At 47.9% G+C, this 13454-nt stretch overlaps 1 protein-coding gene and 1 long non-coding RNA gene across 4 annotated transcripts in view; one reads left to right on the forward strand and one right to left on the reverse strand.

Annotated features, from left to right (window-relative positions):
- EIF6 (eukaryotic translation initiation factor 6) overlaps nt 1-7633 on the reverse strand; it is a 191471-nt gene extending 183838 nt beyond the window's left edge. Inside the window, exon 1 of one of the 3 annotated variants that reach the window (XM_069652215.1) lies at nt 7438-7633. The gene's annotated coding sequence lies outside the window, so the exon portion shown is untranslated. Of the gene's footprint in view, nt 1-7380 lie in introns of all 3 variants that reach the window. The other 2 variants (XM_069652217.1, XM_069652216.1) reach the window with 2 other exon arrangements.
- Nucleotides 7634-8023: 390 nt separating this feature from the next.
- The window catches only part of LOC138581127 (uncharacterized), a 196786-nt gene continuing 191355 nt past the window's right edge, over nt 8024-13454 (forward strand). The window contains exon 1 of the long non-coding RNA XR_011304448.1: nt 8024-8185. This is a non-coding gene — a long non-coding RNA (uncharacterized lncRNA). The remainder of the gene's footprint in view (nt 8186-13454) is intronic.

The following is a 13454-nucleotide window of genomic DNA, read 5'->3' on the forward strand; positions in this document are numbered from 1 at the left end:
CGAAGAGGGGAACCGGCGGCTAAGCATATCCGCCCGAACATTGTCCACCCCATGATGACATGAGGCCACCAGGGACAGAGGTGCAACTCCCCCCCAGGAACCTATCTGAGCGGACAGAGCATCCAAGGAGCGGCCAGACCTCCCCCACCCCCGGCGGTTGACATATGCCAATGCAGTGGTAATGTCCGTCCAGACCAACACTGCCCGGCCTTCCAGAAACACAAAGAGGTACACAGGGCCCGGAGAATGATATGATATTTTATTTGTATTGTGCTCGCACACAAGTGTTTCAGAGCGGGACTAGGCAAGGGAGGGGAACAGGGTAGAACACAGCACAACATAAAAGCAATCTTACTAGGCCCAGTGACATTGAGAACGTGCAAGTGCATGGAAAATGGAAAAAAATGCATGGAAGGGGGAAGAGTGGAAAGTGCGGAGCACAGATAAATAAAAATGGAGGCAATAAACTGTGGTAGTGCAGCCAGCAAGTGGCAAGTGCTGGGTTTAAGGCAGCAGACTTGGTAAGTCTGAATAAGTGCAGAAAAAGAAGAAAAGGGGGGTGGGGAGCTGTATGGGTACAGATACAGTCCCCAGTGCAAGGGGTGGCCAGGAGGCAGTGTAGGAAGGTTGCAGGGTGAGCAGGTACCTGCACCCAGGGGACAGAGGGTGGCCAGGTGCACAGTGCCAAAAGAGAGCAGATCAGCAGGAGAGAAGGGGACCGAAGGCAGAAGCAAAGAGGAAGGTATTGGAGGTGCTTCCAGAACCGGAGATGGTTCTCCTCATGTTTTAGAGTCGCAGGGAGGCTGTTCCAGAGGGAGGCCCCAGCCGAAGATAGAGATCTACCCCCAGCTTGTTTCTTTGAAAAACAATTGACCCGGAGGGAGTTACAGGGGCGAAGAGCTCGAGAGGGGAGGCATTTGAAGAGTGATAGCTGAAGGTATTTTGGACCCAGGCCCCAGAAAGCCTTGTGGACAATGCAGAGGGTTTTGAATTTAATCCTTGCATCCAGTGGGAGCCAATGGAGAGATTTCAGAACTGGAGAGATATGATGTCCTTGGCCTCAAGTCTTGCAGTCCTGTTCTGGATAAGTTGTAGAGGGCAGAGAGTAGATGCAGGTAGATTTAGAAAGAGGCTGCTACAATAGTTCAACCTAGAGAGAACCAGAGCTTGGGAGACAGTGAGCTTCTGAGGGAAGGAAAGGAAGAATACCTTTGAGGAGGTGCAGTAGGAAGTTTGACTTTAGAGCCCTCAGAGATATGGGCCGAGAAGGAAAGTGTGGAGTCAAAGGTGACCCCAAGGATATTAGCCTCGCAGGTAGGGGGTAGGAGGAGTGTCAAGGGAGGCCGGCCAGAGAGTGAGGGAAAAGGATGGAGATGGTGTGCCGATGAGGAGGATCTCCGTCTTGCTGGCATTCAGACAAAGATCATTGGCAGCACACCAATCTTGAATGGCAGTTAGGCAGTCAGAGATGAGAGAGGGCGAGGAGGTGGCCGAGGGCAGCCAGAAAATGAGTTGAGGGTCATCAGCGTAGCACTGGAAATTTGAGCAGAAAATGGCAATGCAGTGAGCGAGAGTTGCAAGGTACTGGTTGAAAAGCCAGGGTGAGATTCTCCCTCTCCCTCCAATTGGACGAGCAAAGGACCTCCTCCGGAGCCCACAAGCCCTGGGCCGACAGGATGCCCAAGTGGCTCCCCCCAACCCCTTACGATGGCATCTGTAGTAAGAGTGGTCAAAGGGGGGGATGGACCAGGAACACCACTGCCCAGAGATTCGGAACCCGCAACCACCACAGCAAAGCAGCCCTCAGAGCAGGAGACACCGGGATTAAAGCCTTGTAAGCATGAGAAGCTGGGAGCCAGTGGGCAAGTAGATAGGACACCAGGGGGCGCAGACACCAGGGGGCGCAGATGAAGACAAGCCCAAGGAACCAAGAAGATAAGACGCCATGTGCTCCAAAAGCATGAGCAACAGGCGAGCCGTGACACACCACCTGAGAACCCTGTCCCGAACAGACAGTAGGCGTGGACCCTCTACCAGGACAGAAAAACCCTCCCCATCCCGGTGCAAATCTGAGCCCCGACCTATGAGACCTTCTGCCAGTTCACCAGAAACCCCCAGTCCCGCAATACCTGGCAAACCAGCTGGAGATGAGCCAGGACCGTCTAGTTAGGGAAAATCTGAAATCCCCTCAAGTGAAGATGCGCCACCATGGAACACCCTGGGGGCCGAGCGCAACCCGAACGGGATCACTCAGAGCTGAAAAATGCCAAGAACCCACTGCAAAAAGAAGAACTTCATCTGGCAGGGGCAGAGAGACACATGGTAATTTAAGAGATTGGAACCGTCAAAAGGAAGTTTAAGGGCAGCCGCCTTCTGTGACCCCTCTGTTTTCCAATCCCGCAGATTCACATGCTTCCGGGCCACCACCAGCCCCCATTGCCAAGGCCGAGCCACGCACACCATCAAACGCCAATCCGGAAAAGAGTTCAACCTGCCGCTGCATGTCAGCCCAGAAGAGGAGCAGGAAGGGGGGTGATGATAATAAATGCTGGCGCTTGTAGCCATGACGCCAAAGAAGCAACTTATGTCCTTCCTGGACAAGGAAATTGCCTCGACTTTCTTCTTCCTCCTGTGAACCTCAGGGGAAGAGAAAATCACCTGCCCATTTCTCTACCAAGGCCACGGACTGGATACAATCATTCCTGAATAATCGTACCACAAGGGTCTTCACTCGCACTGCATCAGCTGAACCTGCACCTATCTCCTGCGGAGTACCACAGGGGTCGTGTGTTTCTCCTACTGTCAGGAAATGAAATTGGGGCAAGCCTCAGCGACTGTACCATAGGAATTAGCTGTAAAAACTGAAGAAACTACATTTCCCAGTAGGCTGGAGTAGTTCTTCCCTCCTCGCGCCACTCACCAGCTCGGGATAATTGAGACAGCAGCTGGGGGTAATTGAGACAGCTATTAAACCATTGGCCGCCCGTGCACTGGTGCGGATTGTCGATTATGCAGCACGGGCAGCCACGTATCGGAGCAGCAGGAGAAAATACGGTATGCTGATCTCACATGTACTCATTGAATAGGGAGAAGCCGCGATGCCGTTCGAACTCTCAGTTATGACTAACAAAAACATTGCATTCCGTTTCATGCCGCGGCGGTGAGAGCTTCCAGTTCACGGCGGCTAACTGCAGCATTTCAAGAGGTCCGGGTGCGCTTGTGAGCCGCCTGGACACACAGATAAGTGTTTTTCTTCTTATGGTTAAATGACACGGGAGTAACCGTGATTTATTTAGCAGCTGGCTGCATTGAAGCTGGTCTGTTATGTCCACGAGCAATGCTATTGATTTCCCTGGACATTTGTGAACATGCATTCTGCCATGTGCTCCGCAGTCCTTTATTAGGAACTAAAACTCCTTGAAGTAAAAGAGCACCCTTCATTTACGTTCATTCAGTGTGGGCAGAGTTTTGTCACACTCTCTGTAATGTTCAAGTTGCCTGCATATAGAGGGCAGAGTCGTGTCACAGTCTGTGTGAAGTTCATGTGCCTGCTTAACTAAGGGCAGGGTTAGTTTCACGTTTTGTCTACTGCTTTGCTAGCCCAATGGGCCATGTGTTCACATTTATTCATCATGGAAGCAGCTTTCTTGTTTGTGTCATTCCGCTTGCTATTACTGATGGGTCATGTCATTGTTATTTGTGGCCATCCTTCATGTTTGGTGTAATAAGCAAAATCAGGTTTCAGGAGGAGGTTTAGGTATACTATGCATAGTTCTGAAATAGGTGTAGGATTAGGAGTAGGTATTCAGAATTCACAGTATTAGTAGGTTATGTGGAACAATTGTGAATTGTATGTTATGACCCCTTCTTTCCTTTGTCTATCCACCCCCTTTCCCCAATTCCTTCTTCCCCCCATTGGCTGCCACGTGGTTCGCTGTGATATTATATTCAGACGCCTGTGCCAACCGCGGTGGGAGGATCGATTCATTCGGCTTCTGTGGTTCGGGAGAGGGGGGGCAATCCCCTATTAACCCTTACGGTTTTTGACACCTACAATATCTTCACAAAGCCTCTGTTTGATGACCTTGACATTCTGGGTGTCTCTACACCAATTATGCCGACGACACCCAGATTCTCACCCCTATCACCGGCAACCACGATACGGACTCAATTCTGCTGAAAAAAATCTATTTGATTATGCAAGCTTTGGCTGGCCATTCATGGGCTCGGTCTTAAGGATGATAAGACGGAGATCTTGCTCATTGGCTCCACAGCAAGACAAACTAAGTAAGCAATTCTCATCGTTCAATATTGATGGGAACAATATTAAAGTATCCAATGAGGTAAAAACGTTGGGTTTCTACCTAGACTCAGCCCTAAATTTGAAAAGAGAAGTAAACGCCACAGCCTCCTCGAAAGCATACACCTGTTAGTTAATTAACGCGTGCAAACCATTCCTCTCTACAACTAGCTGTATTGCCTTGGCCAGGGTGTCAATTCTGTCTAAAATAGCCTCATACCCAGGCTCAAGCAAACACAACGTCAATACATTGCAAATTCTGCAAAACAACGCACCAAGAACAGCCTTAAACTTTCCCAGAATGCAACTACTCTCAGACATCAGACGCATCCACATTGGCTATCTGCGAAGGATAGAATCAACTTCAAAGCATTAGCTATCAACCACAAATGCCTCGCCAACTCAGGCCCGAAATATCTACCAGACAAACAAATTTGACAAAAACATATCAGTTCGACCGACTAGAACCATACATTCCATTTGCCTCAGGGTTCCCAGATACAAGCTTATGAAAGCAGACAGGGGGGGGGGGGGGGGGGGGGGGGGAAGGGTAGTAGCTTCCCAGTACTGGCAGCTAAACTTTGGAACTCCCTGCCTGCCACCCTGAGATCCGAGGCATCCTTCCACAGCTTCAGAAACAAAACCAAAAGCTCGCTCTTCTCATATGATGCTTAACTCCTCATGACCTCACCACTCTTGTATATATCTGTATTGTATTTGTGTAATTCAGAGTGTCTGGTATACATAGCTTTTACTGTAATTTAAATTTCTGTAACCGTGTAAATGAGCCCAGATACCTACGGGTTTGGCGCGCTTTATAAATAAACTAACAAACGAAAGGGCAAGGTGCCCGAGCTTAGCAATGCGCTTTTCCATGGTGAAAGCAGAAGCACAAACATAGAATGCCAGAAAACACTGTTTTACTCCAGGACCGGGAGAAAAACCACCAATGAGAGCCAACAATCAAACTCCATGGCAACTGGGCGTTACTGCAGTTGTCAACTCCAGGTTCCTCCGAAGAAACACTAATAAAAACCCCACTCACGGAAGGCACAAATACCATCAGACTGCCGGACCTGTCCCATGCACATCGATCTCGGAGACAACAGCACGGATCCGTGGAACGGACAGCCCTGGGGCATACACGGGGTCCCGGGTCCTGACCCCCACACAACACCAGGGCAGAGCCTCACAGCAGCCCCTTACCTTAGCCCGGGCCTGAAGGACCCCAGGCAGGGATATCACATGCCAGTCACGATCACCAGCAAAAACTGGGAGAGGCTCCAGTCCATGCTTAACCGGAGCCCAAGCCCAGCAAAGGAACCGGGAGCATGCTGCACCTGTAGGGAACCGAGGCCCCGCCACACAGCCCCGCAAGGGGACCAGCAACTGTAGCTCCCCAGAGACCCGCACCGGGAACAGTCAACCTGCCGGAGACAGGAAAAATTCAACTGGATGCCGTGGGTTAAGGGGAGGAGTTATGCAGAAGAAAATTAATAGAAGAAGGTCCTGTGTGGAGGCAGAGGCCTCACGATTCATATACTGGGACGAGGAAGAATGGACGTACCATTAACACCCCTTTGTCTCCACTCCCTGTTGTGCCCTGTCACAGGCACAACAGGAGCGGAGACAAAAGGGTGTTTGACCCATTAACCCCATGGCTGAGACATTTGCGACTGAAAGCCTTCACTTCAGGGAGAGAGGCTGTAACCTCCCAGCCAACATATCTACCTTTGGCAAATAACGCATTAATAGCAATAGTCATTTGCAAAAGGAAAGAGGTGATGGAAGGCCAAATCTTTATTACCGGGCTTATTTTTAAGAGCTCATTTTTAAGAGCTCTAGTCCTAATTCAAAGGGTTGGCTCTTAGCGCTATAATAAAATGACCACTGTTTTCTTTCAAGTGCTGTCCTGGTTGCCTCCCCAATCTTCTGCTAGCAAGGGAGCACACCATAATAAATCGTGTTGGTGAACCCCTGGAGAACGTTTTATTCAGCGGGTTGGTGGGGGGAGGGGGTCCTACTTTATATTAAGTGATTTTATATTGTCAGATAATCTGTGCACTGTCTCAAGTAATGGGTATAAATATTAAGTCAAATATTTCTCGCAGGTCCCAACTGAAGCACATAACCAAATTGTGCAACACTTGGGCTAATAATTTAATTTTGTTGAGACTTTTCAGACACTTGTGAGCTCCTAAAAGAAAGCCACCAAAGTGTGCTGTTAAGAAAAGCCTCGCTCAGGCAGCATACATGGACATAGGTCTGAAATATACCATTTGTTTTCTTATTTCACTGAACAAGGACAGTGGCATCAAACAAGCGTGTGCTGTGGGGCTACACTGCTGTATACTGTAGGCATTATATCACACTCTATCACTACATCAGGACTTAGTGCGCTGCAGATAAGACAGTGCAATTAAATGATTTGCCCAGGACCACACGTTTTGGTTGTACCAGCATTGTTGCAGTATGCGCTTAGTTTTGGTTGTACCAGCATTGTTGCAGTATGAGCTTAGTTATGTAGACGAGACCACCCCCCCCAGTTCATTTTTACATGCTCTTCTTTAGGCCACGCCTTCAAGTTTTAGGCCACACCTACCAAACAAGCCACACACCCCAAAGGAGCCCCCCCCCCCCTTCAATTTCTTACCCCACTTAAAGCACTGCCTATAACACAGGATAATTGTTATTCATCAAGCTGGAGGACTCGGAAAGGGCAGCGTAGACGATCATGGCAAAGGAGATAGGTGGTTCACAAATCTCAAACAGCACAGCAAACAACAGATCATAGACAAGAACACTAATAATAACCCCGAAATCCTAATTAAGCAGGCATTGGCTTTGCAGTTAGGTCCCCGTTTGCAGACTTATGTTAGCTGTTCAATCCTCATGACATCCCAGAGTAGGTCCTATTCGCTGCCGTTGTTATGGACACAAACCATTGAGATCCTTGCCCCCACCTAGGCTCCGAGAGCTGAGCTCTAGAGCCTCCCTATTTCACTCAGTTATTACAATCGCGCCTTTCGCAGAAGTCTTGAATATTAGCATCACCGATCTGTTCTACTGCTGCCTCTCACCGGGCAAAATCACACACGTGGCTGGCTGACAGAACTGCTTGTATCCAAGCCGCTTACCTCCCCAACTTCTCTAAATCACTCAGGCTGCGAAAAGGAAGAACTCTGTCGCGCTAAGAACACTGGGCTAAGACGTCACAAACGAGGGCCGTCACTCACTCTGCTGGGTCTGCACTGCCTGTAGTACTGCCGAGCAGCTTCATTGAACAAGGGAATGGGATATCAGCATTTGTCATTCACGCAGTGCGCATGTACTGTTTCTTCGCAATAGTCCACGTGAATTTCATTTACTGAATGAAATTTGGCAGCCATATTAGTACAGTAAGTATAATTTTCTTTCACCTACATAGAAAATATAAAACATATTAACTTTTGCAAACTTTTATGAATTTGTTTTATAACCCTATTTGGCACGTATAGTAATTGAACTTTTGGAAGCATATTGTTTAACAACTCATACAGTCTATAATTTTCATATCGTTTTTGCTTTTTTTTAATCTATTCTCACCGATTAAACTGCTGATGGAAATTCGTTCATCATAACGTACCTCTTCAGCCCTTAATATTGTTGAAGAGAGCGAATTATCAAAGTTTAAGCAAGGGGTCACGAAGAAGACATAGAAACAAGATATAGACGATGGCGCCTCCTCTGTGTAAGTAAACAGATCGGCCATCTTTAACTGAGGAGCGCATTGTAAGGCTTTACACAGAAATTAAATTGGCGTATCAGCTTTGTAAGAGAAAAGAGGGCAAGAATACCACGAGCTCCACGATAAGCATGGCCGCGGATAAATGTGGTCACATAGAGGTGAGGCCATTAAATAGCGTTCCATTCGTCTAAAAAGTCCGACACGGACTGCTGTATGGTGATGGGTGGTCATACCCCAGGATAGAGAAGAAGATGATATGGGAGCACTTAATGTGCAACACTCACTATGATCAGATGCCAACTATTGTGTGCCTTGGCAGGTTAGCACTGTGTCAAAGGCTGCGCCAGGCAGATACTCGAGGGGGTTCTGGTGTCCTTTGACTCACATAGTTGAGCAGGTTACATTCCGGTAATCTTCACTACTCCTAGCCTTTCTCTTCCTTGTCACAGTACTTCCTTGTGGGGTTCAAACCTCCCCATCAGGAATGATTAATCCTATCATTTGAATACCCCGTACATGCCCCACACCTCTCTATTGGGAGTATAACACTCCCAGACACCACAACGTATCATTTCAATAACTAATAACACATGTTAAATGTTAAAGGTATTTGTACCGCGCACCGTCACCAACGGAATTGGTCCCCAGGCGTTCAGTCGGATCTGTAAACGATAAGGTGGGATGGGTTAGTAAGGTGAAGAGGGAGTAGGATAGTGAGAGGAGTGGTGTTCTGTTGGCAGCTTCAACTCGGTATACACCGGGTGCTGAGCTTTGGTGGGGGTATTGGATCGGTGACAGTCTGCATGTGCTGTTGCTCCGGTTTATGTGTTGTTGCAGTGTTGTGAAGTGCGTGCGGCTTGTGGTGTGAGAGATGGTTGTGTGAGTTTTTGAGTGAGATAAGTATGCAGAGTTTGAGGTTGTATTGGTTAGTGGGTTACTTGACCTTTAGCATGCTAACATTCACAGTTTTGTCCAAGTGTGGCACTTGCTGGCCCTCACAAACCCATCCGGACGCGGCACAGGCCAATGTCCAGAACTCCATCCAGGTGTGGGCATGCCAACATTCACAGCCTTATCTAGATGCGGTGCAGGCTCGTGTTCACAGTTCTAAGTGTGGCACATGCTAACATTCAAGTTTCATCTAGGCGCGGGCATGCTATCTTTCAGTCAAATCCTATCTAGATGTGACACAGGCTAATGTTCACAATTCTATCTAAGTGTGGACATGCTAATATTCACAATTCTATCCAGACGCGACGCAGACTAGTGTTCACAATTCTATCTAAGTGTGGGCATGCTAATATTTATTTACAATTCTAAGTGTGGGCATGCCAACATTCACGATTCCATCTGGATGCGACACAGGCTAATGTTCACAATTCTAAGTGTGGACATGCTAATATTCCCAATTTTATCTAAGTGTGGCCATGCTAATATTCACAGTTCTAGATAGATGCGACGCAGGTTAATATTCCCAGTTCTATCTAAGTGTGGACATGCTAATATTCACGGTTCTATCTAGATGCGACGCAGGCTAATATTCCCAGTTCTATCTAAGTGTGGACATGCTAATATTCCCAATTCCATCCAAGTGTGGACATGCCAACATTCACAATTCCATCTAGATGCACATTACCTCCAATTCCCTCCCTCTTTATCATAGCAGTACTTATGAGTCGTACCAAGTATAGCAGTGACAAATTATTCAAGAAAAACACAGACCAACCAGAGCAGGCCCGCCTACATTTAAAATAAAAAACTCTGAGATTTCGACTGCTCACAGAAGGTGGGTCACCATTTGTTCATCTATGTATATAAAAGTGAAAATTGTGGGTTTGTGGTTTCTCTTATGTTCCCTATACAATTCCACACTGTTTCACTAATCTGCACAACATTTTGCACAGTCACCTGCTAGGACCCTCAGGACTTTACTGGATACATGACATCTGGACACCCCAGCCCTTCCCCTGGATTTCAGCATAAAAGTGAACATTTGTGGGTTTGTGGCTTCACGTATGTTCCCTATACAATTGTACTTGTTTATTTGTATAGTGCTTATACACAAGCAAAGTGTTTCAAGGCTGGAAGGTAACAAGGGAATACAGTCATTCTTAGGTCTTGAAGATTCTGAATGATCTAACAAACAATAACAGGCATACTAGGCACAGAGGCATATCTACTTGTGAAGTGCTTGGCAAACGGTCAGGGGAGAAAATACAGGAGTGGGGGAGGGAAGGGAACATACAGATCATGACAATAGGAACTACAGTACTGCAGGGGGCAGACCAGGGGGAGGATTACATAGACAGACTTGCTGGGCCTAGAACAATTCAAGGTTGAGTAAGTGCGCAGAACAGGAAGGGAGAGGGAGGAGACAAGTGCACCCAAACCAGAAGGGGCTAGGGTTAAGTGCAGGGTGGTTGCCCTATCAAGGGAATATTGCAGTAGCGCCAGGCACAGTGCAGGACTGGCAGGGAAGCTTGGGACCTGTGAGGTTCTGGAGGTGCATCAGGCGACCAGTCAGCTAACTGTGCAGGGGGGTTGAGAAGGAGGGCAAGGGAAACGGGCAGAAAGAGGGGGGTTAGCAGGGGAGAGGGAGAGAGAAACAGGAGGAGAAGGGGAATGTCTTGAGGATTTTCTGGAACTTGATGAGGTCCGGCTCAAGACGCAGAGAGGTAGGGAGGCTGTTCCAGAGGGAGGCATCTGCAGTTGATCAGGATCTACCCCCAAATCTCTGTTTGGAGAACCCGCTCACCCAAAGAGAGTTGGAGGAGGCCAGGCAAAGGGCTCTAGAAGGAGACTATTTGGGAAGAGAGCGTTGTAGATAGTGCGGGCCACAGCCCCAGAAAGCCTTGTGGACTCCGCAGAGGGTCTTGAACTTGATCCTTGCAGCCACAGGGAGACAGTGGAGAGATTTCAGTGTTGGAAAGATGCGGTCCATGGTCGTCTTGAGACCAAGGATAAGTCTTACGGTTCTGTTCTGGATAAGTTGAAGAGGACGGAGTGTAGAAGTAGGCAGATTGAGAAAGAGACTGTTGCAGTAGTCAAGTCTGGAGAGAACTAGGTCTATGGAGACAGTGAGCCTCTGGGGCAAGGTGAGAAAAGGCAGAATACCTTTGAGGAGGTGCAGCTGGTAATGGGACTGTTTGGAAATGTCTGAGATGTGAGAAGAGAAGGAGAGAGTAGAGTCAAAGCTGACCCCTATGTTTTATGCCTCACTGGTGGGTAGGGGCCCAGGACCAAGGGAGGCCAGCCAGATTCCACACTGTTTCACCAATCTGCACCAAATCTTGCACAGTCAACTGTTAGGAACCTCCGGACATTAATGGCTACCTGACATCTGGACGGTTACATGTGATTTTTTTTCCGGAAAAAGAATTAATGCATTTTTGACAAACCCAAAACAACAGGGAAAAATAGAACACATTTTACTTTAGTTGTTTTTTGAGGGGTTCCCCTTCCAAACCCCCCTTTTTAGTTTTGGCTACTAGGTGGCTCTGAAAGCGCTACCTATAAAGCCGAAACTATTGTCATTAAAAATAAGAGATTTAACATGAGAGCTTGAAATAGGTCCTGCCAATCTTCTCCTGCAGATTTCATTCATTCAGTCTTTAACTGTAATTTTGTTTTTACATTTTGGACCCGTATAGGGAAATGCTTACAAAAAAGATTTTGTTTCAGGAGCCTCTCACATTATGTAATGTCATGATTGGAGCCGTAGCAAATCCCTATAGGTCACATATTACTTTGTTTTGTCTGATTTATTTAATTTTGTGGTATATAATGCCTTCCATCTCATTGTATCTAATTGGAAAAATGCTCGAAAATTAACTTATAATTTATGGTGGAACTCTGTTTGCTCTTTTCACAGAAATGAAAAAAATGATGCCATATCAACAAAAACTTTACCTAAGGTTCATAACAAATGGAATCCCTTTAATGATTATTTAACATACAATGCTCCTTTTATTGCCTTTGTTACTCTTCCCTCACCCTACGCTTCCCTTAACGTGTCGTGTCTTTCCTCCCGTGTTTGTCCAGAACCATGCTGTGGTTTTACTTAATATTATTATGACGGTTATTATGTATGATATTGTATGTAGTTAACTACAGCATCATCAATTATCATCATAACTATTATGTACATCACTTTTCATGCAACTTGCTGTAATGTCTACTTAATTATTCTTAACTCTCAATAAAAATCCATTTCCTTAAAAAAGAAATAGGGGCTTTGGATGCAAGTTTGTTGTAATGCTTTTCAATGCAGGTTGGCATTTGAGGATGGATATGTGTTCTTTGGCCTATGGTTCCCGCCCATTTAAACCCATCTCTAAGTTAAATCAATAGGATTTTCCTCCCATGTCCACCCATCTGTAGGCCAAACGCACCCCTTTTTGCACTCTTTCGCTTATTTTCTACTGTGTGGTGAAGTTGTCAGCCATGTTTACTTCCAACATGGCGGCCACCATGTGTTAATGTTATCAAAAAGTTATTTGACGGCGTGGCCTGGCTGGAGGCTGATGGAGGTGTGAGCCCATTAGCTCCGCAGCCCAGAATAGCGAAATCAGTGAAAACAGTGAAAAGAGCCTTTACACAGCAGCGTTCGGGAGCGAGAAACTGAACGCTAGGAGGATGAACATGGGGGGAATGGACTGGTGAAGTCCTGAAGGTGCTGGTAGTGGAACAGCTTTGTGTGGCGGCAGACTCGAGTAAGGCAGCAAAATGGTGCCCGAGCCGAGAAGAACGATATAGGGGCCGTCGTAGTTGCCCCTGTCAGCTCTGGCTGCAAGTCTGAAGCAGCTCTGAAACCGATGCTGTTGGAAAGTACGAAGAGGGCCCGAGGAGTGGGTTGGTGCCTGCAGCGTATCTACTCTCTCCAGGGAAGTGGCGGCCGACTCTCAGGCCCCCGGCCTCCCCCCGGGAAGCAGCAGAGGTGTGAGAGGCCTCCCCCTCCCTCCTGTTGCGTAGCACGCAAACCATGTGAGCATGCGTGAGCCTTGTTATGGCTCGCACATGCCTTGTTCAATACAGGAGGTCCCGGTCGCCAGTTGCAGCCGGGACCCTGTACTAGCAACACCCGCCCCGTGTCTGTCTCTGCCTGATTGCGTGTGTGCACGGGGGGCCCCGGGGGTCACACGCCACCTCCAACACCTCCAACCCTCAGCAGGCTGCAGCACCCGCAGGTCCCGTGGGGAGCCCTGGAGGGGGGATGGTGCAGCGGTCTGGCGGCTGCTTGTCCCGCCCGCCGGAGCAACAAGAGAGGCGGCAGGGGGTGTGCCTCCCCGCTCATGGAACCGCAGTGATTGTGGGAACGCCAGAGCGGTCATACCATCAACAGGAGAGGCGAGAGTGAGGCTGGAAGTCTCAAATAAAGCAGGGGGAGTCGGGAGGCCCCGGGCCAATGGAGGTGAAGAAACGGTAATG

The sequence above is a fragment of the Ambystoma mexicanum genome, chromosome 3p, assembly GCF_040938575.1.
Source record: "Ambystoma mexicanum isolate Mex_15411 chromosome 3p, UKY_AmexF1_1, whole genome shotgun sequence".
Lineage (NCBI taxonomy): Eukaryota > Metazoa > Chordata > Amphibia > Caudata > Ambystomatidae > Ambystoma > Ambystoma mexicanum.